This window comes from Nycticebus coucang, chromosome 16 (genome assembly GCF_027406575.1).
Source record: "Nycticebus coucang isolate mNycCou1 chromosome 16, mNycCou1.pri, whole genome shotgun sequence".
NCBI classification, from domain to species: domain Eukaryota; kingdom Metazoa; phylum Chordata; class Mammalia; order Primates; family Lorisidae; genus Nycticebus; species Nycticebus coucang.
The window spans coordinates 88,682,439-88,694,893 of record NC_069795.1 but is presented as its reverse complement, the minus strand read 5'-3'; the positions used below and the strand labels follow the sequence as shown (position 1 = coordinate 88,694,893).

Genomic DNA, 12,455 nt, shown 5'->3' with positions numbered 1-12,455 from the left:
AAAAGTCCTCACATAATCTGCATGTGGCCCATGAGCTATGGGTTGGACACCCTTGCCTATACTTAGTATTTCTTTTATAAGCACTTAGCACAGTCTACCTTCTTTTAGAATGGTGTGTGTTTGTAGCCATCTCCTTTATAAGATATTAGTATTTACCCTATTAGATTAGATTTGAGTTCTGCAGAGCAGGGACCAGTTTCTTTTTTTTTTTTTTAATTATGAAAGCAGGCATACCAAAAGATAGAGGATGCTATCTTTATACCATTTTTTTTTTTTTTTGAGACAGAGTTTCACTTGGTCACCCTGGGTAGAGTGCCATGGTGTTATCATAGCTCACAGCAACCTCAAAGTCTGAGGCTCAAGCAATCATCTTGCCTCAGCCTCCTGAGTAGCTGAGACTCCAGGTACCTACCAAAAGGCCTAGCTAATTTTTCTATTTTCAGTAAAGATGGGGTCTCGCTTTTGCTCAGGCTGGTTTGGAACTCCTGAGCTCAAGCAATCCACCCACCTTGGCCTCCCAGAGTGCTAGGATTACAGGCATGAGCCACTGCACCCACCTATCTTTGCACCTTTATATCCCCATAAGGCTTCTGAGAAACACAGTACGTGGCATGTAGCAGACACTCGGGAAAGGTTTGTCAAATTTTGGTACTGACTTCTTTCTTACACTTATGCGATCGTCCTTTCTATTCTTTGCAGATTATGTAGAATCAGAATAATTTTCTCTGGAGACCTAAACTCTCAAGAGTCAATGAAAATATACTCTGATATTCAGGGAAATAATAGCTGGTCTGAAATGCCTTTGGGATTTTTGTTTTGTTTTGTTTTGTTTTTAGAGACAGCAACCCACTCTGTCGTACAGTAACACAATCATAGCTCACTGCAGCCTCATACTTCTGGGCTCAAGCAATCCTTCCACCTCAGCCTCTCAAGTATCTGGGACTACAGTCATGTGCCATAATGCTCAACTAATTTTTATTTTTTTTTTTTTTTGTAGAGACAGAGTCTCACTGTACCGCCCTCGGGTAGAGTGCCGTGGCATCACACGGCTCACAGCAACCTCTAACTCTTGGGCTTAGGCGATTCTCTTGCCTCAGCCTCCCGAGCAGCTGGGACTACAGGCGCCCGCCACAACGCCCGGCTTTTTTTTGTTGCAGTTTGGCCGGGGCTGGGTTTGAACCCGCCACCCTCGGCATATGGGGCCGGCACCCTACTCACTGAGCTACAGGCGCCGCCTAATTTTTATTTTTTTTTAAAAGTGACAGGTCTCACTATGTTGCCCAAGCTGATCTTGAACTCCTAACCTCAATTGATCTTCCCACTTTGGGGGTATTACAGGCATGCTTAGCCCGAAATGCCTTTGGAACAGTGTTGCCCACATGAGATAGTCCTCATTGTTGACAGTCATTATGAAGAATTCAGGGTAGCCAGGTGTTCTATTCAGATGACTTAAAGTTTAAAGCAATAAAACGGTAAAGGTATATGTAGCTCCTGGGAATATGGATTTGGCCTTTGATGATAGAAGTTGTTATCTATATTCACTGTTGCGTCCATTAGCCATCAGTGATGTATTGAGGAGACCACAGAGTGGCTTATGGAAGATGGAGGGTTTTAAAGAAAGGAACACTGTTGGATTGAGAAAGAATAGGAGATGATTTGTGTGTATATCAGTGTTAGGGTAGGGAGGAAAAAGATAAAAGGAAAATGATAAAATTACCCTTGAGAAATACTGCAGGTCATCAAGCTAAGGATAAAATGGATCCATAAAGTCTGTAACCTTCCTGACTTGAGTGTAACAATTATATGAAGCTTTCCCCTTATATTTGTCTCTCACAATGTTTGTAGTTCTTTGTCTGGGTTTTAGTTTAGCTACTTCCTTAATCTGTTTCCAGCTGCCTTGCCCCGTAAAGTATATGCAAGTATAAACTCTACCTTGTTACCCGCTCACTGCACTTCGCCCTTACTGCAGCACCAGTGCCGGCGGATTGGTGGGGGTGTCACTGCTCCACACCAGAAGATCCTCTCTCACCTTTACATCCCGCCAGTCACGACATCCTGTTAATTCTGTCTTCTAAATATCGTTCACGTTCTCCCTAGAGTAGCTTTTTCCACACTCCATTCTCCCTTTCTCCTTCTTTTACCCTGAAATAGAATCATCTTTCAAATCTAATCATGTCACCTTCCTTTACCTCTTCATGGTTCTCTGTTCATAGGAGTGAAAAAAATCCTCTAACCTACCTTCCCAGCCCTATTTTCTACATCTCTTGTCACCTCTCACAGCCCTGCTGAGGTTTTTCCCCTCTCCACAGATAACCATGTGATTCATTTCACGCCTCCGTGCATCTGTGCATGCCCGTCTCCCTGACAGATATTCTCTAGACCCCTCCTCTATTCAATTTCCCCTTCTTTGTACTTCAAAATTGTGTACCCATCTCCCTAGGAGAGCTTCTCACACTACGTAGCAATTATTTTATTCTTATATTTCCCCTCTAATGGGCTCCTCCAGAGCAGGGGTCCACTGTTTTGTTCATCTTTGCATTATCCATATGGCTTAACACAGAGCCAGCATGATAGGTGATTAAAAAGCATTTGTTAAATCAGTGAATGAGCTGAATAGAAAATATCTGGTAAGTGACCACTTTCCTCAGAGAAATGGGAGTTTTTCAATGTAGTATTGTGATTTCAGTGGCAAATCTGAGGAGTGCCTTTCTTGGGGGGCTGTGATGGGAGCTGATTGGAGGATGTCTGTCAGGGTCCTTGAATGTTTTAAAATACATGAAAGGTCTAAGCTTTAAGCATTTAAGGAGAATGTAAAAAAAAAGAAAAAAAAAACTACCCAGTTGTTATACAACTTCTAATTATATTCTCTTTCTAAGAATAATCTCAGGTACCATTTAAGGCTCAGTTTTTCTTTTAACTTGTAATTTTCTGATTATTTTGAGAAACTTGATTTTCTGCACTGTTTCCCTTCCTGTTAGAATCACTTCTGTCTTTTGTCTTCTTTGTACCTGCTTATGTGGTCTTTCAAATGCTCCTATTTTTGGCAATAGTCCAAAGCAGCTAAGCTCTTAGCTTGTGGTAAGAGGCAGAATAGAATAAACAGCAGCAAGGGCACCTTGCTTGGCAGCTATGCACGTTTACACAGGCACAAGCACGCACAGCGGCGCTGCTTCTTGTGGGTTAAAATCACATTCATAGTTTTCATTTTACAGTAAATAATATCACCACTTTCTTTCCAAGAGAGATTTGCAAGTTGACTAAAAATAGATGAAGGGGCCCTAAACCTATTGCTTGTTCAGAGCTCTTTGAATCCTAAATTCCCTTGTAAATGCCAATATTTAAAGTGTGAGAATTTTCCCTATAATTTCCTGAATTTAAGAATTTGTATGGGAGCGGGTAAGAGATGCTTTTGAATATCTGACAGCCTTGTTGTCAGAAAATCTGACAGTCCTGCTACTATAGCAGAGTCCCTTCCTTGTCCAGACTCAGGGCTGCCCTTGTCTCCAGCCCCTTCTCTGGATGGCTGCACTGATGGATGGAATCTCATGGGGGAGCCTCATGGTTCAGCCTTCCATCCATTACCGTGTAGCAGGATTATAATTTATAGCCCCAGATGGCGACTCCCTACCCCTCCACTACCTATTTACTTCAGTAACTCGACAGAGGTATTAACTATTAAATTGCTTCCCTCTTTTCAAAGTAATTGTTGCTATTTGCAAAGGGCTTTGGATAAAAATACTTGTGCTTATGAAAATATTTAAAAAATTAAAGTTTCATTAAAATGTGAAGAACATTATGCATTGTAATAAAAAAAATAAACAACCACATGGTCAGGCTTTTATTTTTGGCATACCTCCATGTGGAAATGAGGTTTTGAGGCAAAAATTCTGATCGCATTCCTGGGTTTTTTCATAAGACAGTGTCAGCTCTTTCTTCTTGGTTGATTATTAAAGCTTATAGGTCTACCCCTTACATGGGAATCCAGAATATTTGCATTCCAGGTTTTTGCTAGAGAATATAACCTATAATTTTTAGCTACTCAGTATCTTGAGTGTGATAAATAATTCCCAAGGAAGATTTCCTGAAAGAGATGTATGAGGTCTTTCCGGAAAGTATGCAGCCACTGTTGATCTAGTGAGAACGGTTTGCGTGTCATCCATGTGACCTGGCAGCCAAGGCGAGAGGACTGGAATGCGCATGCGTGAGCAACGACGCCTTCACTGTGCTAGTCAGGAGCTGGACGTGCGAGTGTCTTGTCTGGCCATCGCATTCAAAATGACCGAGCGGGTAGAGCAACGAGTCTGCATCAAATTTTGCGTTAAGCTTGAGCGTTCCTCCGCAGAAACTATCCGAATGATTCAGAAGGCCTTCGGGGACGATGCAATGAGTGCAGCACAAATAAAAGTGTGGCACAAACGCTTCAAAGGTGGCCGAGAATCTGTGGAAAGTGACCCACGTTCTGGAAGGCCTGCGACAAGCAGAACACCTGGGAACATGGAACGCGTGCGGGCTGCAGTCAACAAAGATCAGCGCCTGACAGTGCGAGAACTGGAAGCTGAGCTGGGGATCCCCAAAACTACCGTGTCCCAGATTTTGACACAGGATCTTGGCCTGAAACGTGTGATGGCAAAATGTGTTCCACGGCTTCTGCTTCCAGAGCAGAAGGCACGTCGCGCTGCGTTTGCTAATGGCTTGCTTCAAACTGCTACCAGTGAACCACCAGATTTGCTCAAGAAGGTCACAACTAGAGACGAATCGTGGGTCTACGGTTGTGGCCGGGAAACTAAGGCCCAGTCACCCCGGTGGAAGTAGCCTGGCTCTCTGTGTCTCTCAAAGCCGCAGCGAGATCAAGACCATGTACGGTGCTTGCGGCGCGAAGGTGCTGTCCCTCCCGAGCACATTTCTCCAGGCCAAACGAGAAGGAGCGTTACCTCCGTGTTCTCCGCTGGTTGACAGATGCAATACCACAAAAAACACCGCGGCTATGGACAGCTTCATCGTGAAAACACGCCCACTCGTGCATCACGCCTCCTGCAGACTTTTTTGACAAAACATCAAATCATCCAGGTGACTCAGCCCCCTACCTCCCAAATCCCAGATTTGGCACCTTGAGACTTCTGGCTTTTCCCAAAACTAAAATCACCTTTGAAAGGCAAGAGATTTCAGGGCAGCACCTGTGGCTCAACGGAGTAGGGTGCCGGCCCCATATGCCGGAGGTGGCGGGTTCAAACCCAGCCCTGTACAAAAATTGCAAAAAAAAAAAAAGGGAAAAGATTTCACGTAGTGATGAGATTCAGGAAAATACTATGAGGCAGCTGATGGTGATTTCCAGCAGAGAATTTTGCTGAGTGTTTTCAACAGTGGATGAGATCCTGGGAGAACTGTGAGGTCCCAGGGCACCTACTTGGAAGTAGACTCGGATGTCATTGTCCTATGTCCAGTGTTTCCTGTATCTGATATCTACTTCAGTAAATGTCTCTTTTTATAGTACCTGGCTGGATACTTTCCCGACAGACTTTGTAGGCCATGACCTTCTGGATTAAATCAGACTTTAAAAGAGCTGTTTGCTTGGAATCTCTTACTGTAAGTGTTGCTTTTCTAGAATTTTAGAAATTTCACCTTGTGTGAAAGAAGTACTCTTAAAAACCATCCTAGGAAAGATGTTACTGTATTTTCTGGGAGGGTATCTTGGAGGCGATGTTATCCTTCTCATTTTGGGTGTATCAATGAAAGAAAGGCCTCTCAGACCTTAGTATAAGAAAAAACTACTTCTCTATAATTCATATTTTTTATCTTACTTGAATAATTGTGTCCTTCTCTTTCTTTGATCCACAGAAAACTGTGCTCCAAATTTGTGAAGCATTAACAGTTAGCATATGAAATATTTTTATTTACTGGTTTTTGCCTTGCATTTTTTTGTACATTTTATTCATATTTTCCCTTCACCTCTTTACCTATTACACTTTGTGCATTTTTGTCAACAGCCTGGAGTCCTGTGTCTTCTCTTACTATTTATTTTTTTATTTAGGTCTATTTAAGAAGTCAAGTTTATTATGTTTATTCTCATAATAAAACCATAATATCACCCTTGAATTTTAGTATTCAGTTCTATGTTTTTTGGACTCTTAAGAGCTTTAGCAGTTCCACAATGTGAACCATGGACAGCATTTATTAGACAGGATATAGAGGCCAGCTGACGCCTGGATGTCTTACTGTGTAATTTAATCCTGGGTGCTGTGTTGTTTGGCTTCATTGGACTCTGAGTGTGCATATGTAATTATGTGCGCATGTGTAAAAAGCCCAGCCCTGATAGGAAAGGCAGAGAGGAACATCATTAGCAGAGATTAGATTTGTCTCTCCAGCTGGGCAATGTGCCTCTGAATTCCAAGGGCTTTCCCCAGTGTAAATTATTAGACTGACTCAGCTGCTGTTCAATTCCCCTCTGGCTGAGCTGCTTTTGCTAATGCTGTTAAGCTGTGGCTTAGGAGGCAAAATGTCCTGAGATACTAGATATATCCCATGCATGTAAAAAAAAAAACTGCCCTCTTTTCAGATTCAGAAGATAGTGGGATTGTCTTCCCAAATCAAAAGTAAAAAGGCAAACTGGAGATAAAAACGGTGTGCCAAACTTCAGCTAAACATAGAGAGCTTGGCAAATTCTTAGTAGACTGAAACAATTCCTATCTGGCTAAAGCAAGTAGGAGTAATCTAGTCAAAAGAGCTTCCTTCAGATCAGTTGAGAATATTTGACTTTAGATCCTCTGCCATTCTGAAATTGGTGGTCTAGACAAATTAACCTCACCGAGAACTGAACATACATCTCCTTGATTGATTGAAGGCCACAGGGCTTTCTTGTCTGAAGTTCTTCAGTGGTGCTGGTATACTAACAATTTTGAAAACTTGAACCTTTTTGATATAACATGAAGCACAAGGCTCAGCATAATATATATATTTATTAATTGGTTGAGTAGAATTTATAGCTAGAGTAGATTTTTTTGTTTTAGTTTTTTCCATTGACAATCAATACTATGTCTATATTGTATTAATATAATTCAAAAGAGCATGGTGAGGTGATGGGTACCTTAATTAGACTGTGGTGATCATTTCACAATGTATACATATATCAAAACATCACATTTATAATTCTTGTCAATTTCAATAAAACTGAAAAACAAAAACAAAGCATGGTGTCTTCCCTCTGTGACTTTATTACCTAATATGGTCAATTTACTAGTACAGATAAACTTAAGGGCCAGTTTATCCATTGAATGTCAGGAGAATAAATGAAATATATAGATAATATAGAAGCTGTACTTGATTATTTTAAATCTTTGGTAAAAAGTCATTAACAATTTTTTCTTACCAACTCTCCTAACAAGTAGCAAAATTGTCTGATCTGAGGGTTTTTTTTTTTTCCTTCTTTCCTTTCCTTTTCATTTTGGGGGAGGTGCTGAAGAATAGGACTTAAATATAAAAAAACAAGGAAATCAGATCCACTGATCAATTTTCAGGACTGTAAAATGCCCAGCACAACACCTGGGCACTGAGATAGTAGTGCCTACCTTTGCCACCATCATTCAGTTACAACAACACTAGCAGCCGTGCTTACACTTGTATAAATAGTAGCTTGAATAATGCATCAGCTTAAAATTAAATGCTGGAAATGGTTGAGAACATATTATATTATCTCTACTATTGAAGACTTAATAAGCAAGGGAAATTTTAAACACAAAAGATTAAGGAAACAGCCTCAGTTCTTGGGGAGCAGAAACATAGCACTGCCAGTGAAGTCAATGAAGAAAGCACTGTGGTGGAGAAGGGATTAAATCTGGGGGTAAATTGGTGGCAAAAATTTACACTTGAATGGGAGAGCTACTTTATATATACCAGGCTCTGGAAACTGAATGGATGATCATTAAAATTAGAGTTGGCAGTCAGGCCAGCTTCATGGGTGTGTGACCTATGATGTTGCACCGGGACCCACACTTGGTTTAATGCTCTGGTGTCTCTATCTTAAAATTCTTAATAGTTCTTGAACAAGGGTTCTTCCATTTTTATGTCGTACTGGCCCTGCAAATTTTGTAGCCTGTCCTATTGGCAGTTTATAAAATTGTCATAAATCCATAAATGCCGTTCCCATTAACGATGCTTCTCAATACATCAAACACTTCCTGGGACGTACCTCTTTTTGGTCAGAAGATCAGCATACTTATTCTTACCTTGCTGCTGTTAGAATACTAGAATTAGCTCTGAAGAGCTTATCTGTGCCAACAAATGACTTACAGGAAACTCTGCCTCAATTTTAGGCTCCCAAACAATGCTATTGTGCTAATAAGGCATAGACGTATTATTTAATATAACTGCATGAATTCAGAAACTATGCATTTTTTCTATTCCACCTATTACTGTGGTCTTGAACAAAAGTTTTCTGATCATTGCAGAAGTAATGTGTAATGTTTTTTATGAGGCCAAATTCTTTTGATCAAAGGAAAGAGACTCATGTGCCAGGATTCAAAGCCTTTCATAATGTGGCACCACCCTATAGTTAGAGCAGTGCTGAATCCTCCATGCACTTTATGTTCCAACTATTCCAAACTGTGTACTATTCTTGGAAAACACCACCTATTTTCTTGCCTTTCACTCTTTTCTTTATGCAGTTCCCTTTAACAAGATCGTATACCTTCTTCTAAATAGCACACCTCTCTCTCCCCATCCTCTACCCTTTCTCCAGGGGTATGACTCTTACTCTTTCTTCAGGGCTTCCCTTTGTCTCTTTCTCAGTGAAGTTTTCCCCTAGATATTCTTAATCAGTTAGCAGTCCCTCTCCTATGCCATCACTAATACGGTGCTTGAAGGCTTATTTAATTTTGTTCTATAGTTGCTCGTTTCCTTGCCTATCTGTCACATTAATTTGTGTGCTCCCTGACGGTAGGACTGTCTAATCTGTGTCTAGTCTATTATATGTGGCATAGTAACACTGTGTCCAACATGTGCTCAATACGTGTTTAGTGAGGGAATTAGAACAGCGCTGGATTGTAATCCCCTAAAGTGAAACAGCCATTGACATCAGTTTATTTTGTTGAAATAGTTCTGATGTGGAGAATCATTTGTACAAGATAGACATGATGAAAGTAGGGTATCCAGTGGGAACAAGTCCCCTTAGATTTATACAATATAGTGATTCTGGGTGAAAGAGTAATGATAGGCCAATAGCAGAATAGTTTAAAAGGACTGGGAGGCCTCAGAGTAGTCAGGAAAAATTACCTAGAACAGTTTGAAGGCAGAAAAACAGGAAGACCAGAATACCACTTGCCTCTCAATTTAGCCAATCTTAACCAGCAATTTAGTTTTCAACTGTTCTTTTTGTAGCACCTTCCTTAATTAAATTATGAAAAGGCTTGAAATAAAGCCAGGAACATGGAAAGCATATTTAGGAGTATGCTAAATACATTTTTTATTCTACCACTTTAACTTTCAAACTGAATTCTAGTTACTGTGAAATTTGAGTTTTTTCTTTTGATTCTCTTGTAGTAGTAAGGTGACAAGAAAGAGAATAAATCAGAATCTCAATCTATTAGGATTAAAAAATAATCAGAATCTCAATCTATTAGGATTAAAAAATAATCAGACTATTCTTTGAGCTTCTCTGTGACCATAGCCAAACATGCTTTCCAATTTTGTCCAATAGGATGAGATGTATGTAGCCTAAAGGAAAAAGCCACTGATCCCGAAGCCTGGATTGTGCAAATTATTGTAGGTGGGTTAATCTTTTTGGACTTTTTAGACTTTTTGGACTATCCTAGCTTTATGAGGATAGTAATTATATAAGAAGAAAGCCATTTACTAGACTAGATATAAGGATTTTGTTATTCCCAATGGAAGTTTACTAATGATTTATTTTCATATTTTAAATTTTGGCACTTAATTCATTTTTGTTCAGTGAAGTTGAATGGATGTGCCATCGCAATGCCCATTCTCTAATGAACCTACTTATTTTTATGCTAGGGAAGTGGAAAAATCCTTTAAAGGAAAGTTCGAAATCATAGGATGTGGTGGAATCATTCCAGAAGAAATGTGGCGTATATTCCCACAAAAATTGTATCCAGTAAAATACGGTTTAAAATTTTATATTAAAAGCATGCCTGTAAAAGAAAGAAAATTACAAAAGAACAATAAAAACCCTAAAAATTGTATGAGAAGGACACTGATTTGCCTCAGTGAGGGAAAGAATTTATAAATTCATTATCCATTTATCTGTAAACCTTCAGGATATAAGCAATGTCTACTTCTTTAGCCATTTTTGTCACTATCAGACCCTAGATCATTTTGACCTTTAACCCAACTCTTATTCTGGAGTGAGAATCTCTAAATCTTTCAGATTCTAAAGACATGTAACCTTAACAGTGCTAAGCTCTTACCTCATTTTATCTTCTAGATAAATTAATTTTCATTTGGAAACACCCGGCGGTACCTCTGTCTCAAAGGAATTAAAGGATTATAAATACAAAATTAATTCTAATGTTCACAAAAATACATCGAAACTTACAACTATAAAGCGATGTGATTGCATTTTAACAATGCTTGCCACAACACACACAACTAAGTGGATTTTGTCTTTGTCAAAGACATCCTGGTAAAAATGTCAGGAAAAGTATCAGTGTCCAGAAGCTGGTTGATGATGTATTCTGATGATTCTACCATTACTTGGGACAACTTGGGGAGTTTACCTTTTGTTGTTGTTGGGGAATCATTGAGGATACAAAGAACCAGGTAAACACTGCTTGCATTTGTTAAGTAAAGTCCCTCTTATAATTGTGTCCCACCCCCAAGACGTGTGTCATGCACTGTGACCCCTCATGCCCTTCTCTTCTTCCCTCTCCGCTTCTCCAGACCCCCACCCACCCACCATGTACTAGCATCAATTGTCCTCATATCAGAATTGAGTACATTGGATTCTTGCTTCTCCATCCTTGTGATCCTTCACTAAGAAGAATGTGTTTCAGCTCCATCCAGGTTAATACAAAAGATGTAAAGTCACCATCTTTTTTTTTTTTTGTAGAGACAGAGTCTCACTTTATGGCCTCACTTCGGTAGAGTGCCATGGCATCACACACCTCACAGCAACCTCCAACTCCTGGGCTTAAGCGATTCTCTTGCCTCAGCCTCCCAAGTAGCTGGGACTACAGGTGCCCGCCACAACGCCCAGCTTATTTTTGGTTGCAATTCAGCCAGGGCCGGGTTTGAACCCGCCACCCTCGGTATATGGGGCCGGCGCCTTACCGACTGAGCCACAGGCACCGCCCAGTCACCATCTTTTTTTAGTGGTTGAATAGTACTCCATGGTATACATATACCATAGCTTGTTAAACCATTCCTGGATTTAGGTTATTTCCATGTTTTTGCAATTCAAAATTGAGCTGCAATAAACAGTCTAGTGCACATGTCCTTATGATAAAATGATTTTTTTTCTTCTGGGTAGCTGCCCAGTAATGGGATTGCATGATCAAATGGGAGATCTAGTTTGAGTTCTTTGAGGATTCTCCATACTTTCTTTCAAAAAGGTTGTTTGAGTTTGGAGTCCCACTAGCATTGTAAAGGTGTTCCCTTCTCTCCACATACACATTAGCATCTATCTGCAGCTTTCAGACTTTGTGATGTGGGCCATTCTCACTGGGGTTAGGTCGTCTTCTATCACTGCTACTATTCAACATAGTGCTGAAGTTCTACCCAATGTAATCAGGCAAGAGAAAGTATTAAAGGGCATCCAAATGGGGGCAGAGGAAGTTAAACTCTCGCTGAGTATACAATCTTACACTTATAGAACCCCAAAGACTCAACCCCTGGAAGTGATAAAAAAAAATACAGTAATATCTCAGGATATAAAATCAGTGTCCACAAATCAGTAGTTTCTGAAAAGCTAATTAAGGACCCAATTCCCTCCATAGTAGGTTTAAAGAAAATGAAATATCTAGGAATATACCTAACAAAAGCTGTGAAGGATCTCTACAAAGAAATTTATGAAACCCTAAGAAAATAAATAGCAGAGGAAAAACAAATGGAAGAACATACCATGCTCATGGCTGGGAAGAATCAACATTGTTAAAATGTCTATATTTCCCAAAGCAATCTACACATTCAATGCAATTCCCATTAAAATACCAATATCATACTTTCAAGATTTGGAAAAATAATTCTTCATTTTGTATAGAACCAGAAAAAAAAAAACCATATAGCCAAGGCAATTCTTAGTAATGAAAACAAGGCCGGGGGCATCACCCTACAAGATTTTAGGCTATACTACAAGACTATAGTGATCAAACCAGCATGGTATTGGAACAAAAATAGAGACATAAATGGCTTGGCGCCTGTGGCTCAACTGGCTAAAGCGCCAGCCACATACACCTGAGCTGGCAGGTTCGAATCCAGCCCAGGCCTGCCAAATAACAATGATGGCT

The 12,455-nt window shown here is 40.0% G+C and overlaps 1 protein-coding gene across 4 annotated transcripts in view; it reads left to right on the top strand.

Annotated features, from left to right (window-relative positions):
• The window catches only part of MAP3K13 (mitogen-activated protein kinase kinase kinase 13), a 166,395-nt gene that overhangs the window by 64,648 nt on the left and 89,292 nt on the right, over positions 1-12,455 (top strand). The window contains exon 1 of one of the 4 annotated variants that reach the window (XM_053565564.1): positions 5,273-5,583. The exons of the other annotated variants lie outside the window; for them this stretch is intronic. The gene's annotated coding sequence lies outside the window, so the exon portion shown is untranslated. Of the gene's footprint in view, positions 1-5,272; positions 5,584-12,455 lie in introns of those variants that run through there. 4 annotated transcript variants of the gene reach the window in all.